Source organism: Cynocephalus volans, chromosome 16 (genome assembly GCF_027409185.1).
Source record: "Cynocephalus volans isolate mCynVol1 chromosome 16, mCynVol1.pri, whole genome shotgun sequence".
Lineage (NCBI taxonomy): Eukaryota > Metazoa > Chordata > Mammalia > Dermoptera > Cynocephalidae > Cynocephalus > Cynocephalus volans.
Window position 1 is genome coordinate 65584885 of NC_084475.1, and position 17965 is coordinate 65602849.

Consider the following 17965-nt stretch of genomic DNA (forward strand, 5'->3'; position numbering starts at 1 on the left):
CGTACTCTTCCCAACTTCCTAAGCACGGTATGTAAAATACAACCACCAGGGGGATATTGTGTGTGTGTGTGCATGTGCACACAAGTGATGTGTGTATATACATTTATTTATCAATATCTAAAATTCCTCAATCAAGGTTTAAAATCCAAAAAAGTACTAAGTTCCTTACAATTAGTACAAAGTATTGTTCTCTTTGCCTGTGTACACAACATATTATCATAGTGTTGAGATAGGATGTTGTAGGGGAGAGCAGAGCCCTGTTATGAAGGGACTTACACATCTGCTATGGATTTAGGGTTTTATAATGAGGGCAATAAATACTTACCGAGAAGTTGTTCAGCAAGGGATTAACACTATGAAATTTTTATTCTCTAAATATCACTCTTTGGAAAGTGGATGAGAAGTGGGAAAGACTAGCATCAAAAAGTCCAATTAATAAGCCCTTATAATAATCCACACAATAAAAAATGGTGATCTGGACTAAGGTAGCAGCAGTGAGGTGAGAGAGTAGGATCTGGATTCTCAAGATATTAACTTGCAAAATGAACGGGATTTGGTGATTGACTAGATTTGGAGAAATGAAGGTGATGCCCAGAGTCTGTCTGTTCGGCTGGGTAAATGATGATGCTTTTCACTAATCTCAAAGTAAGAAAAGGGAGTTGAGAGTCAGGAACTTATAAAAATATCAAACTCCTTGGCATGAATTCTTAGCAACAGTTTTGGCTGATTGAATTGTCTAGTCCTGTGTCTTCTGTGTAGTATTTCCTTATGTAGACACAGATTGATTAAACAAACTCAATAAAGGTTTATGGAATGAATGATACACTCAAAAATGAATGTGAGGGAATAAATAAATGAGCAAATGAAAGAGTAAGTGAACGAGAGAAAAATCAAGGAAGGAGAGAGGCAACAAACATATAAAAAGATTTATTTTCTCATCAGCAAACATGATGAATCTTATACTCAAAATAGAGCCTCTCAGTTTCAGGAAATGTACTCAAGATGCTAAATGTGAGTAAAAATAAAATGTGCAACAATAACAGCACTTGGGCCTGATGAAGCTTCATTTAAGAAATCAGAAGTTTGTGGAAACTTTCAAATCACTAGGAGAAAACATAGGGAAAAAGCTTCATGACACTGGTCTGGGCAATAACTTTTTGGTTATGATCCCAAAGCAAAGGCAACAAAATCAGTAATGGACAAATGAGATTACATCAAACTGAAAAGCTTGGGCACAGCAAAGGAAACAACACAGTGAAGAGAAAACCTATGAAATGAGAAAATAGGAGTGTATCTGCAAATCACACATCTGATAAAGAGTTAATATCCAAAATGTATGACAAACTCAAACAACTCAATAGTGAAAAGCAAATAAACTGATTAAAAAATGGGCAGAGGAGCTGAATAGACTTTTCTCAAAAAAAGACACACATCAGGAATCATCACAGAAATGCAAATTAAAACCACAATGATATTACCCCACACATGTTAAAATTGTTATTACCAAAAAGATGAAAGATAAGTGTTGGCGAGGATGTGGAAAAAAGGGAATCCTTGTACAATGTTGGTGGAAATGTAAATTGGTACAGTCATCATGGAGGTTCCTCAAAATACAAAACTAGAACTACCATGTGATCCAGCAATTCCATTTCCAGGTATATATCCAAAGGACATGAAATCAGTATGTCAGAGAGATACCTGCCCTCCCATGTTCACTACAGCATTATTCACAACAGCCAAGATGTGAAATCAAACTAAGTGTACATCAATGAATGAATGGATATAGATTGTGGTATTTATACACAGTGAAATACTATTCAACCTTAAAGAAAGGAAATTCTGTGATTTGTGATAACATAGATAAACCTAGAGGACATTATGTTAAGTGAAATAACTCAAGCACAGTAAGATAAATACCACATGATCTCACTTCCATGTAGAATATTAAAAAGTCTAACTCACAGAAATAGAGAGTAAAATGGTAGTTACCAAATAGTTAGACGTTGTTCAAAGGACACAAAATTTTGGTTAAGCAGGAGAAATAAGTTCAAGAGATCTATTGCACACTATGGGGACTACAGTTATTAAAAACATATTTGAAAATTGCTAAGAGTATATTTTAAGTGTTTTAGCCACAAATAAAAGTCATATGTGAGGTAATGCACATTTTAAGTAGCTTGATTTAGCCATTCCACATCATGTTATACACCATAAATACACACATTTTTTTACTTGTCAATTAAAATAAATAAATAAGAGAAAAAAATTATAAAGAATGAAGAGCAATGACCACCAAGCCACTGCAGGAAGTGCCTTGGGCTCAAAAGCTGGGGCAATGGGGGCCAAGGGTCTCAGCTACGCCCCCCTGACATCTGCAACCAGCCCAGCAGCAACCATGAAGCCACCACAGGAAGAGCCCCATCTCAGTGGGCCAAGGGCCTCAGTCATGACCCCTGACATCTGCAGCCAGCCCAGTGATGACCACCAAGCCACTGAGAGAAGTGCCCTGGGCTCCTGAGCTGGGGGGAGGTGGGGGACCAAAGGCTTCAGCCAAAACCTGCTGACATATGCATCCTTCCCAGCAACAATCGAGCCACCACTGGAAGGCCCCTGGTCTCCCCTGCCGGAATGAGGGGGGTGCCACGGGCCTCGACTGTGCTCCCCCTTTCCTACTCCTACCCTATTTCCCTCCCCCTTCCTTCTCCCCTACCTCCAACTGTTCTGCAACAACATCTTACAATGTAAAAAATAATAATAATGATAGTAAATAAATTAATTAAAAAGAAAGAATACAGAAGTTTGCACACTTTATAGGTGCTGATTTTTCCTAGGGAGATGAACAATTATAAATAATGTTATCCTCATCGATGCTTTAAAAATAGCCCAATTTAGATTTGGGGCTCTAGAATAACGAGTGCTGACTTCTATCTTTTTGCATTCTTGGATACATACATGCATATTTAATGATCATTTCAGTTTCGTTTATAAAAGACAACAAAGGGAGCAAAATGGTTTCACTGGGAGCAAAATGGTTTCACTGCACACCTGGAATCAGAGCTCTCAGGGAGTTTTAAGATAAAAATAAGGAAAACAAACAGCAGGAACTAGTAAAAATTAATTCTTAATTTTCTACATTTCAGCACCTCTCTGGCCACACATACACACTCACACATACAAGGGTACTTCAAAGAGTTCATGGAAAGATTCGTATTGACTTTTAATTCTACTTTTTCATGAACTTTTTGAAGTACCCTAATATAACTGGGTGTACAGAAGAGGACACCAGCTAACATATGCTAAATTGATGAATCACCTCTTACATGAGCTCTTCCACCCTCATATGGTGCTTGCAGTGTAACTCAGAAAAACTCATATCTCATTCAACTTGTCAGCATATTTAATAATTCAGAATGAACACAGCTCTAATGCTAAAGGATAGGATGCTTTGGCTGATAGAAATATTGATACGTAAAGTAAGAACATATAAATCTATCAGAAAAGGGCAAAATCTTAGGAGCCCACTTTGGAACATATGGCTATGAGTCAAAAGCAAATCAAACATGATTGCTCCAATGCTTAATTTTTATATAGGAAGTAATTTTTATTAATATTTCTGAAGTTCCATTCTCTCTTGTTCAGAACTCCCAGAAAGTCACAAAAATTTTAGTTCCTGCAGAATCATTAGCTATTTGAGAAACATTCAAAACACAAGAACCAAGAATTTACCACTTATTTTATCATAAGTTATTCCAACTTTACCTCTTCCACTTCATCTTTAAATGGCAATAGTCATTATCTTTGGGACTACTGAAAAGATTAAATAGTTTAGTGCATATAAACATTTAACACACATAATATTGACTCTTATAGGTATGCAAAAAGAAAAGCTAACATAATATATTTTTTAAAACAAATCTGAACCCTATGGGAAACAAACCAGAAACACTTTTTCCTCCAACCAGTTTCTTCTTCCTGACCCTTGACAACACCTTGAGTGATTCCTTCAGCTTTTTTGGTTACTTTCATCTATGAGAAAAAATCATGTTTTGTAACTGAGAATTCACTTTCAGATATTACACAGTCTAGTCTAGACCAAAACTACAATCTCCTGCCCAATCAGTCTACCCTCACATCAGTTTACGCATGAGCCTCTCTTAGAAACCACTATGAGGAAGGTGGTTTTTCTCTTCCTCATTTTTTCACTTTTTCTTCACTCCCTCTTTTATTTGCTCCTTCTGTTCCTCTCTGTTGCTGCCTGGTCCTTTTCCTCCTCCGCTGTGTTGGTACTCAGGAGGAGGCACAGGCGTGGGAAAAGAGAAGAAAAGTGCTGTCATAATTTGGCCAGTTGTTCCCCTGGGTGTGGCAAATGCCTAAAGGCTAACTATCTATGGTACACATTTGCAACTCTTTCATAGGCTCTGCAGTGACCTCCCTAGTGCACAATTTCCTCAAGCAAGCAAAACAAAATCCAGCTGACCTCTTACAACACCCCAGTGTTCATCTCTTGCTACTAGCAGATAATCCTATAACTTCATACTGCCTGGGACCCTTTGCCTAGGCAAGCTATCCTCATAGACATGATTCCAACAAAATATCTTGAGCCTGGTTACCTTTTAAGGTGCCCACTTACTCTATAGGAAATTCATGCATTCTTGTCAAACCAAAACTTGAAAGTTCTGTCTGCGTCTTACCACCTTCCCCTCTCTTGTCCTGCCACAACAGACCACTCCACTCAGGTTCATCGCTTTAGAATTCTCCCAACAGGAGGAAAGTACCAGCCTCTCTGTTCATGTACACTCTAAAACCCTCAGAATGCACCTCAGGCACATCCAAAAATTTCCTTCCTTTGCTCTGTTCCTGTCTCAAAATAAGTAAACAAGTCTCTGCAGCTCAACAGACTTCCAGCTAGGGTGTGAGATGCCATTTTTCCATCTCACAACCACCTCAAGTCTCTGAAGGATTCTCTTGGAGTCTTTCTCACTTGACCTGAAGGTAAAGGAGAAGAGATAAACAAAAATACTGCATCCTTAAGCCTAAGACTCTTTACTCTTATAATCTTCTTTCTTGATTTTCTATCTTCTAACTACATCGGTTGAACAATGAAAGAATTCAAAGGTCCTTCTTATTAAGTCCTAGAAGAGGGCTTCTCAACCACACTTTGGATGAGATTTTTTTGTTTGGAGAGGCTGACCTGTACACTGTAGGATGTTTAGCAGCACCCCTGCCTTCTACCTGGTATATGGCAGTAGTGCCCCCTCCCTCTGAGATGTGACAACCTACCAGAAATGTCTCCAGGCATTGCCAAATATTCTGCGTGGGACAAAATTGCCTCAGCTGAGAATTCCTGTCCTAGAGGGATGGTAATTGGCTACACCTGAAGTACCTGAGTGCTCTCTTCCATTTGTGGTCCTTAGCTTTAGGGTTTTACCTGAAATTTGAAGATATTCAAATTTCCCACCCCTTACCTCCATTGATTTAGAGGCATTCACTCTTCATTCACTGAGTAAATAGCCACATTCTGCAATGTAATGGACACTGTTCCGGGCATGAGTGTATAGACCCTACCCTCTGGGAGCTTCCAGGCTGATGATACTTGACTCATCATAGAGACTACAGCAGATAAGCAATATGATAAAAGTGGTGACTGAAGATTACCTGGGCATCATTTTGTATGATGAAAAGAAAGGGAAATTCTGGAGCTCAGAGACAAATTAGGAGGCATTTGCCACTAAAAAACAAAGAAAAAGGGGTGAGAGGATGGAGGGAGGGAGGTTTCGGTAATGGGCCACAATAATCAACCACATTGTATATTGACAAAATAAATTAAAATTAAAAAAAAAAAACTTTATTTAGATGCTATACTGGGAGAAAAAAAAAATGTATAGTAGTCTGAATATTACTCCTGGGAATGAAAAGGAAGGAATAAAACTGAGGGCAAATTTGAAAAATAACTGATGGAAGTTTATGATTGGTTAGTAGATGGAAATAACAGGGAAAAAAAGAGATAAATATCTTCTCCAGTTTCCCTAAGGGGAGATTTATCACATTTGTCCTATCACTAGCAGATATGAGATTGTTGGGATTAAAAAAAAAAAAGAAAAACTTTTAGGCAGATGATTATGGCAAAAGCAATCAGGAGTTAGGTTTTTGAATATTTATATTTGGTGAGTTTGACTTGAGAATGGGCTATTCAAAGTTATTCTGTATATAGAAATCAGGGTAAGGACTTCTCTAGAAAAGATGCACTGTTCTTAACCTCATTTCTTTCTAAAATTCTTGATATACATAAGTGGATTGGATAATCCCTCAATTATGTCTTGAGAAACATAACATATTACCAACTCACATTCTCAAACTAGATTCTAGACTATTTAACAATATTCATAAAACACAATATTTAAACTGCCTCTCTGATGACTTTACCTCAGCAGACTCAGCAGAGAGACAGGAAGAATATCTCTTATTTTTACAAATAAGAGATGTAAATCTTCACAGGCCCTTCAGATGACATATTTTTAAAAATGAAGCTTAATTACAAATGCAAGAAGCTTTTCTTTTAAATAATAGGGTAATTGAACAGCACATGTTAAAACAGTCAGGTTGCAAAGCTGTGTAAAAATATAATAATTCAAGGGGCCATAGGATTGCTTAGCTAAAAAGAATAATTTAATGGTACTAGAATCTGAACTATTTCTTTTTTCTCCTATTGGTCTCCTTGTTAATTGCATTTTCTTTCATTTTAAATCAAGAAGATTAAATTTAGGTAACTTTTGTTCTATGGAAGTGAACTCATTACTTTATGTTCCCCTTATCCCTTTGCCACCTCACTCTACAGTTCCCACGATGGTTCCTTCTTCTTTATCTCTCTCTTGCTTCTGCTGAGATCTATAATACATTTTTAGGGGTCCTAGAGTCCTGGGTTCAGATCTCAAGTGTACCCTTTATTTTTTGGTTGTTATTTTTGTTTTGTCACTAAAACTAGTCAATTTGGTTTCTATTAATAGATTTAATCAAAGGTTGGTAGAAAAAAAGATTCCAAAAGAAAATTTAATTTTTTGTTTAGAGATTTAATATATTCACATTACCTTTAGTCTTACTTCATTTTTAATGAAACATTTATTACACATATTTGTGAGGTACAGAATTGAACACCAATGCTTATATATAATGTGTGATGATCAAATCAGAAGTTAGCATATTCATCATTAAAAAAATTAATCATTAAAAATTGGAATTATCCCATGTATTTACTCAGACCACAATGGATTAAAACTAGAAATTAATAACAAATGAAACTCTGGAAATTATACAAACACATGGAAATTAAATAGCATTCTACTTAATGACAAATGGGTCCAAGGAGAAATCAAGCAGGAAATCAAAAAATTTATTGAAACTAATGAAAATAATGATACATCATACCAAAACCTGTGGGATACTGCAAAAGCAGTATTAAGGGGGAAATTTATTGCATTAAATGCTCACTTCAGAAGAATGGAAAGATGGCAAGTGAACAACCTAACACTTCACCTTAAAGAACTAGAAAAACAAGAACAATCCAAACCTAAAGTTAGCAGACAGAAAGAAATCATTAAGATCAGAGCAGAACTGAATGAAATTGAAAACCAGAAAACAATGCAAAAGATCAATGAATCAAAAAGTTGGTTTTTTGAAAAGATAAATAAAATTGACAAAACATTAGCATGGCTAACAAAAAAAAAGAAGAGAGAAGATTCAAATAACAAAAATTAGAAATGAAAAAGGCGATATTACAACTGATTCATCTGAAATACAAGGAATAATTTGAGACTACTATAAACAACTACATGCCAACAAATTTGAAAATCTGGAGGAAATGGATAAATTTCTGGACACACACAAGCTCCCAAAACTGAAACATGAAGACATAGAAAATTTGAACAGACCAGTAAGAATAAAGGAGATTGAAGCTGTTATCAGAAGGCTCCCAACAAAGAAAAGCCCAGGACCAGATGGATTCACAGCAGAATTTTACCAAACATTCAAAGAGGAATTGACACCAATTCTTTACAAACTATTCCAAAAGATTGAAACGGACGCAAATCTCCCAAACTCATTCTATGAAGCAAACATCATCCTGATACCAAAACCAGGTAAAGATATAACCAAAAAAGAAAAGTGCAGGCTGGTATCCTTGATGAATATAGATGCAAAAATCCTCAATAAAATTCTAGCAAACAGAATACAGCAACACATACGTAAAATTATTCACCACAATCAAGTGGGATTCATCCCAGGGATGCAAGGTTGGTTCAACATATGCAAATCAATAAATGTGATACACCATATTAATAAACTCAAACACAAGGACCATATGATCATCTCTATAGATGCTGAAAAAGCATTTGATAAAGTTCAGCACTCATTCATGACAAAGACCCTCTATAAGTTAGGTATAGAGGGAAAGTATCTCAACATAATTAAAGCCATATATCCCAAACCCACTGCCAATATCATCCTGAATGGGGAAAAGCTGAAAGCTTTTCCTTTAAGAACAGGAACTAGACAAGGATGCCCACTCTCACCACTCCTATTCAACATAGTGTTGGAAGTACTAGCCAGAGCGATCAGAGAAGAGAAGGAAATAAAGGGCATCCAGATTGGAAAAGATGAAGTCAAACTGTCCCTGTTTGCAGATGACATGATCCTATATATCTAACAGCCTAAAACCTCTACAGAAAAACTGTTGGAATTGATAAATGATTTCAGCACAGTAGCAGGATACAAAATCAACACACAAAAATCAGTAGCATTCCTTTTCTCCAATAGTGAACATGCAGAATGAGAAATCAAGAAAGCCTGCCCATTTACAATAGCCACCAAAAAAATAAAATACTTAGGAATTAAGTTAACCAAGGAGGTGAAAAATCTCTATAATGAGAACTACAAACCACTGCTGAGAGAAATTAGAGAGGATACAAGAAGATGGAAAGATATCCCATGCTCTTGGAGTGGAAGAATCAACATAGTGAAAATGTCCATACTACCCAAAGTGATATACAATCTCAATGCAATCCCCATCAAAATTCCAAAGACATTTTTCTCAGAAATGGAAAGAACTATTCAGACATTTATATGGAATAATAAAAGACCACGCATAGCCAAAGCAATGCTGAGCAAAAAAATAAAGCTGGAGGCATAACACTACCTGACTTTAAGCTATACTACAAAGCTATAATAACCAAAACAGTATGGTACTGGCATAAAAACAGACACACTGATCAATGGAATAGAATAGAGAATCCAGAAATCAATCCACACACTTACTGCCATCTGATCTTTGACAAAGGCACCAAGCCTATTCACTGGGGAAGGGGCTGCCTCTTCAGCAAATGGTGCTGGGATAACTGGATATCCATATGCAGGAGAATGAAACTAGACCCATACCTCTCACCATATACTAAAATCAACTCAAAATGGATTAAGGATTTAAATATACACCCTGAAACAATAAAACTTCTTAAAGAAAACATAGGAGAAACACTTCAGGGAATAGGACTGGACACAGACTTCATGAATACGACCCCAAAAGCACGGGCAACCAAAGGAAAAATAACAAATGGGATTATATCAAACTAAAAAGCTTCTGCACAGCAAAAGAACAATAAACAGAGTGAAAAGACAACCAACAGAGTGGGAGAAAATATTTGCAAAATATACATCTGACAAAGGATTAATATCCAGAATATATAAGGAACTCAAACAACTTTACAAGAAAAAAACAAGCAACCCAATTAAAAAATGGTCAAAAGAGCTGAGTAGGCATTTCTCTAAGGAAGATATACAAATGGCCAACAGACATATGAAAAAATACTCAACATCACTCAGCATCCGGGAAATGCAAATCAAAACCAGACTGAGATACCATCTAACCCCAGTGTTTAGGGATGCATGTGTTTAGGATGGCTAAAATCCAAAAGACTCTGAACAATAAATGCTGGCGAGGTTGCAGAGAAAAACGAACTCTCATACATTGTTGGTGGGACTGAAAAATGGTGCAGCCTCTATGGAAAATGGTATGGAGGTTCCTCAAACAATTGCAGATAGATCTACCATACAACCCAGCTATCCCAGTGCTGGGAATATACCCAGAGGAATGGAAATCATCAAGTCAAAGGTATACCTGTTCCCCAATGTTCATCACAGCACTCTTTACAATAGCCAAGAGTTGGAACCAGCCCTAATGTCCATCATCAGATGAGTGAATACAGAAAATGTGGTACATCTACACAATGGAATGCTACTCAGCTATAAAAACGAATGAAATACTGCTATTTGCAACAACATGGATGGACCTTGAGAGAATTATATTAAGTGAAACAAGTCAGGCACAGAAAGAGAAATACCACATGTTCTCACTTATTGGTGGGAGCTAAAAATTAATATATAAATTCACACACACACACACACACACACACACCAAAAAAAAAAGGGGGGGGGAAGAAGATATAACAACCACAATTACTTGAAGTTGATACGACAAGCAAACCGAGGGGACATTGGTTGGGGGTGGGGGGGGAGGGAGGTGGGAGCGCAGTTATGGTGATGGGCAACAATAATCACCCACAATGTATATCGACAAAATAAAATTTTTTTTAGAAAAAGCTTAATCGTTTCTTTGAGATAAAGACATTTGTTCTCCTCTCTTCTAGCCATTTGATAACATGTAGTAAATTGTTCTTAGTTATAGATGTCTCACTCCACTGCACATCCATAGAACTTATTTTTCCTGTCTGGCTGTTGTGTGTTCACTAACCAACCTCTCACTATCTGCCCTCCCCCTCCCCCTTTCTTGCCTCTAGTAACTATAGTCCTATTCTCTCCTCCTAAAAGTTCAACATATTATTGTGATAATTCTTTTTCTTTCTTCCTTTCTTTCTTCCTTTTGCTTTCTTTCCTTTTTTTTTTTTTTAGCTCCCATTTATGAGTCAGAATATGTGTTGTTTCCCCTTTTGTGCCTGACTTATTTCACTTGACATAATTTTCTCCAAACTCATCCACGTTGCTGCAAATGGGAGAATTCCATTCTTTTTTATGGCTGAGTAATATTCTATTGTGTATATATACCACATTTTCTTTCTTTATTTCTTTTTTCATTTTTTTAAAACTTTTTTTTTAAGGAAAATGTAATTTTATTAATATTGTTTTTTACATTCTAGGATGATGTTGTAGAGCAGTTGGGTGGGAGGGGGAGAGGAGAGAGGGGAAGGAAATTAGAGAGAAGAAGGAGGAAGGAGGAGGGGTGGGATTGAGGCTTGTGGCACCCCCCTCATTCCCACAGGGGAAACCAGGGGGCTTCCAGCAGTGGCTTGGTCATTGCTGGGCTGGGTGCAGATGTCAGAGGGGTGTGGCAAAAGCCCTCACCCCCCCACCATTCCAGCTCTGTAACCCAGGGCCCTTCTTGCTGTGGCTTGGTGGTCGTCACTGGGCTGCATGTGTTGGGGAGCATGGCCTAGGCCCAAGGCTCCCCACCACCTCAACTCAGGAGAGCCCAGGGAACTTCCTGCAGTAGCTCAGTGGTCGCCACTGGGCTTGCTGCAGGTGTTGGGGGGACAGGGCTGAGGCCCAAGTCTCCCCACTACCCAAGAAAGGCCTAGGGCACTTTCTGCAGCAGGTCAGTGGTTGCTGCTGAGCTGGCTGTGGGTGTCAGGGGTCATGGCTAAGGCCCAAGGCCTCCCATGACCCTGGCTCAGGAGTCCTGGTTAACTTCCTGCATCAGCTTGGTGGTATTCCATTGTGTATGTATACCACATTTTCTTTATCTGATTGCTTGTTGATGGACATTTAGGTTGGTTCCAAATCTTGGCTACTGTAAACAGAGCTGCAATAAACATGGGAGTGCAGGTATCCCTTTGACAGGATGTTTTCCATTCTGGTATTTCCATATACCCAGTAGTGGAATTGCTGGATCATATGGTAGTTCTATCTGTAGTTGTTTGAGAAACTTGCATACTGTTTTCCATAATAGGTGTACTAATTTACAATCCTACCAACAGTATATAAGGATTCCCCTTTTTCCACATCCTTGCCAGCATTTGTTATTTTCTGTCTTTTTTATAGTAGCCAGTCTAACCGGAGTCAAATGATATTTCAATGTAGTATTGCATTTCTCCAATGATTAGTGATGTTGAGCATTTTTCCATATACATTTTGGTCATTTGTATGTCTTCTTTTGAGAAATGTCTATACAGACATTTCCTTTTCCCATTTGTAAATCAGATTTGTTTTTTGTTTGTTTTGCTTTGTTTGTTTGTTTAATTCTTAAGTTATTTGAGTTCTTTATATATTCTGGATATTAATCCCTGGTCAGATGGGTAGTTTGCCTATATTTTCTCCTATTTTGTAGGTTGTCTTTTAGCTGTGTTGATTGTTTCCTTTGCTGTGCAGCTTTTTAGTTAGATTTAGTCCCATTTGTTTATTTTTGTTGCTGTTGCCTGTTTTTTGGAGGTTTTATTCATAATGTCTTCGCCCAGTCCTATATCCTGAAGCATTTCTTCTTAGAGTTCTATAGTTTGGAGTTATACATTTAAGTCTTTAATCGGTTTTGAGTTGATTTTGGTGTACAGAAAGAGATAGGGACTAGTTTCATTTTTCTACATGTACGTATCCAGTTTTCCTAGTGCCATTTATTTAAGAGGCTGTCTTTTACCCAATGTGTGTTCTTGGTGCATTTGTCAAAGTTCAGTTGGCTGTATACATGTGGGTTAATTTCTGGGTTCTTAATTCTGTTCCATTGGCCCATGTGTCTGTCTTTATGCCAGTGCCAAGCTGTTTTGGTTACTATAACGTTGTAGTATATTTTGAAGTCAGGTAGTTAAGATACCTGGCATTATTTTTTTGCAGGATTACTTGGATGTTTGGGGTCTTTTTGTTGTGTCATGTGAATTGTTTTTCTATTTCTGTGAAGAATATCACTGATATTTCAATGGGGACTGCATTGAGTCTATAGTTACTTTGGGTAGTCTAGACATATTCACAACATTAATTCTTCCAATCTATGAACATGGAATATCTTTCCATTTTTTTATGTTCTCTCTAATTTCTTTCATCAGTGTTTTATAGTTTTAACTGTACAGATCTTTCACCACCTTGGTTAAATTTATTCCTGGTATTTTATTTTTTTAGTAGCTATTGTTAATGGGATTGTATTCTTGAATTCTTTTCCTGCTGGTTCATTATTGGTGTATAGAAACACTACTGATTTTTATGTATTGATATTGTATTCCACAACTTTATTGAACTTGATTCTCATTTATAAGACTTTTTTTGGTGAGGTCTTTAGTTTTTTCTACATATAAGATCATGTTATCTATGAACAGGAACAATTTGACTTCCTCCTTTCCAATTTGGATGTTTTTTGTGGGTTCCTCTTGCCTGATTGCTCTGGCTAGTACTTCCAATACTATGTTGAAAGGAACAGTGAAAGTGGACATCCCTGTCTTGTTCCTGTTTTCAAGGGAAAATCTTTTAGCTTTTTCCCTTTCTGGATCATACTAGTTGTGTGTTTGTCACATATGGCTGTTATTAGATTGAGATACTTTCCTTTTATTCCTAATTTGTTGAGAGTATTTATCATGAAGGAATGTTGAATTTTGTCAAGTGTTTTTCAGTGTCTATTGAGATCATATAGTTTTGTTTCTGATTTTGTTAATGTGGTGTATCACATTTATTGATTTGCATATGTTGAACCATCCTTGCATCCCCAGGATGAATCCCACTTGATCATACTGTACAATCTTTTTGATGTGTTGCTGAATTTCATTGAGAAATTTTTGGTAATATTTCATTGAGAATTTTTGTATCTATGTTCATCAAGGATATTGACCTATAGTTTATTCTTTTTTGGTTGTGCCTTTGCCTGATTAAAGTATCAGAGTGATGCTAGCCTCATAGAATAAGTTTGGGAGAATGGCCCTGTTTCAATTTTTTGGAATAGTTTGAAAAGAAGTGAAATGAATTCTTCTTTAAAAATTTGGTAGAATTCAACAGTGAAGCCATCTGGTTCTGGACTTTTCTTTACTGGGAGAAGGTTGACTACTGATTCAATGTCAGTGCTCATTATTGTTCTGTTCAGGTTTTCTGTTTCTTCTTGCCTCAGGCTTGGTAGGTTGTATGTGTCCAAAAATTTATTCATTTCCTCCAGATTTTCAAATTTTTTGGCATATAGTTGTTCATAATAGTCTGTAATGATTCTTTGTATTTCTGTGGTATCAGTTGTAATGTCTCATTTATCACTTCTGAATTTTCTTATTTGGATTTTCTTCTTTTTTGGTCTAGCCGATGGGTTGTCAATTTTGTTTATCTTCTCAAAACAAAATCAGCTCTTTCTTTCATTAATTTTTTGTACTTTTTTTCTTTTTTTGGTGTGTATTTTGTTTAGTTCTGCTCTAATCTTTATTATTTCTTTTTGTCTATTAATTTTGGGATTGGATTATTCTTGCTTTTCTAGTTCTTTGAGGTGTAATGTTAGGCTGTTTATTTGAAGTTTTTCTAGTATTTTCATGTAAGCACTTATTGCAATAAATTTCCCTCTTACTACTGCTTTTGCACTATCCCACAGGTTTTGATATGATATGCTTTTATTTTCATTAGTTTCAAGATTTTTTTTATTTCCTCTTTAATTTCTTCTTTGATTCACATGTCATTCAGGAGAATGTTGTTTAATTTCCATGTATTTGTATAGTTCCCAGAGTTTTGCTTTGTATTGATTTCTAGTTTTATTCTGTTGTTGTCTGAAAAAATACTTGAAATGATTTTAATTTTTTAAAATTTGTTGAGACTTGACTTGTGGCATAACATGTAATCTATCCTAGAGAATATTCCGTGTGCTGATGAGAACAATGTATATTCTGTAGTTGTTGAATGAAATGTTCTGTATATATCTGACAAGTCCAACTGGTCTAAAGCGTAGATTAAATCCAATATTTCTCTGCTGATTTGTTGTCTAGATGATCTGTCCAATGCTGAGAGAGGGGTGTTTAAGTCCCCAACTATTATTATATTGGGATCTTTCTCTTTAGATACAAAAATATTTGCTTTATATATCTCGTTGCTGAGATGTTGGATGCATATACATTTGCAATTTTTATGTCCTCATGCTGAATTGATCCTTTTATCATTATATAATAACCTTCTTTGTCTCTTTTTATAGTTTTTGGTTTAAAGTTATTTTATCCAATATAAATATAGCCACTATTGCTCATTTTTGGTTTCCATTTGTATGGTATATCTGTTTCCATTCCTTCACTATTAGTCTGTGTGTATCTTTACAAGTAAAATAAGTTTTGTGTATGCAGCCAATAGTTGGATCTAGTTCTCTAATCCATTCAGCCAGTCTATGTCTTTTAAGTGAGGAATTTAATTCATTTACATTCAGGGTTGTTATTGAAAGATATTGCCTTACTCCTGCCATTTTACTGTTTTATTATCTTTGTTTTATATATCTTTTATTCTTTTATTTCCCTTTTCTTGGTTGTCTTTGGAATTTGTTTGTTGTTGTTGTTGTTGTTGTTGTTGTTGTGTGTGTGTGTGTGTGTGTGTGTGTGTGTGTGTGTTGTAGTGATAAGACATAGTTTCTGTTTCTTATTTGCATATCTGCTCTACTATTAAGTTTTATTCTTTCTTGTGTTTTCATGATGGTGATTATTGCTCTTGGGATTTCAGATGTAGGACTCCCTTGAGGATTTCTTGTGGGGCTGGTCTTAAGGTGGTGGATTCTTGGAATTTTTGTTTGTCTGGGAAAGACACTATTTCTCCTTCATTTCTGAAGAATAGCTTTGCTGGGTTTAGTATTCTTGGCTGGCAGGGTTTTTTTCCTTTAGGTACTTTGACTATATCATCCCATTCTCTCCTGGCCTGTAAAATTTTTGCTGACTTCTCTCCTGCAGGCAAAAATTACTCTAGGTCTTTGCTGCTTCTCATTGGGGGTTGGGATGTGGAATCCAGAAATTTTCTTCTGTTCTCTATGTGTCTATCTTCAGTTTCTTCACTCACCAGCACCTCTGCTGATCCTTTAATGTGTTCCAGCTCTGTCCTTTAGTTATTTTTGTTCAAATTTAGTGTTGTGTTTGAAGTATTCTCTATCTTTGTGGGAGAAGCCAGATGTGGATCCTTCTAGATGTCCATCTTACTCTACCTCCCTCAAGTTACCCCTATAAGATTATTCTATAGACTCAGCTAAGTGCTTCTCTAAGATTTCATTTCTGTATTTTAAAAATAAAGATAACATTTTCCATACAAGGTTTTTATAATAATTAAATGAGTTCATTAAAGAGGCACACAACTTAACAAGTACAGAGTTCATTTTAGTTTATTTTCCCATTCCCTTCTCGTCCTATTAAGTGACTTAGTAATAGGAGGTATAAAATGCATGCAACATCTACTATATATTTGCCATTATATATGTTAAAACAGTAAGGATAAAATAAAGATACAAAATTATTTATGCACTACATTCTAAACAGTAAGGTAAACCAATAAAACAATAAACAAATATATAAATACATAAATATGAATAGAAAAAAGAATGAAAGTTTATTTTGGGTAGTGGAAAAATGAATAAATATTTATCCTTTTCACTATGCTCTGTTTCCCAATCTTGGTATAATTAATATTTAATTTCCTAATAAAAAACATAAGTAAACTCCATAGAAAAAAAATAAAATTCATACAGTAAAATCAATTCCAATATTCTCATTAATGAATGCAAAGATTAACCGTATTATCTAGTGACTTAGAAAAATAATTCTAACACAAAATAAAAGAATATTCTTCCATATTCTCCTATGAATTGTTGCCCTGCCTACATTATGAGTGGATCAATCCCCACTCCTGCCCATGGAACATATAGTAGCCCTCAAACTCTGTTTACAGAAATGACTTTGGGCTTTTTTTTAAAAAAAATAAGGTATTTTTCAAATGACTCTAGCCATTATCATGATCACAGCATTAATCTAATCAGCTTTTAAATAAGCCAATCATCTTTATACAGATTAGTGCTAAGTAGTATGATAATGAATGTGGCTTAGATGTTTATTCGTAGCAAAAGTGCAGTGCAAATCTCAATAGTTAGAAATATATATTCACTACACATTTCAGCTTAGTTTTGCCCTTTTCTGCTGACTTTTTAGAAGTACTCAAAGTGTTTCTTAAGTAAAGCAACAGTGGAAGTGTAGTCCACATACCACATTGCAATTTCAACTCAGAATCACATAGAACCTGTTTAAACCGTTGCTTCTCTTCCCCACCATCCCCAGCAGTGACCTTCAAAGGAAAAGCAGAACCCTTCTGTCAAGAACTTTCTCATTATATTGCAATTAGTTATTTACATATCTATTTTTCTCTATGAATGAGTTCTCCTTTTAGACAAGGGGGAGTTTCAATCTATTTTTGTATCCCCAAATCAGTTGCTGGAACATAGGTCATGTTCAATCATAAACACTCAGTGAATGAATGAATATTTGAAATGGAAGAAATCTTAAAGATCATATAGCCCTAATTTCCACTGACTTAAAACACTTCACATAGCACTACCAACGAATGATAAGGAGTCTCTTTGGATCTCATTATCCTGTGACAGGACACTCAGGAACTAATCCTCTTTACCTGGTATCAGAACCCAGGTCCATTCTAAACCCAGTTTGGGCTAAAATGTGTAATTCATTCATTATTTCTCATTGAGGCCTCTTTTGCTGGCCTGCCTTGTTTTTCTTAAATTAAACACACCACACTAGTATAACTCTCTGTTAAGCTTCTTCCAGATCATAATTCTAAAGAGCACCACTTTGAACACATCTCACCCCCATTTACACTGGTTTTCACTGTCTGCAAGGCAATGCCAACTACTAGATTTGCAGATGAGGCATCAACTGCCAGTGCCCGTCCTCATGCATTGCCATTTATTAATTTATTCTTACATTTATTAAAT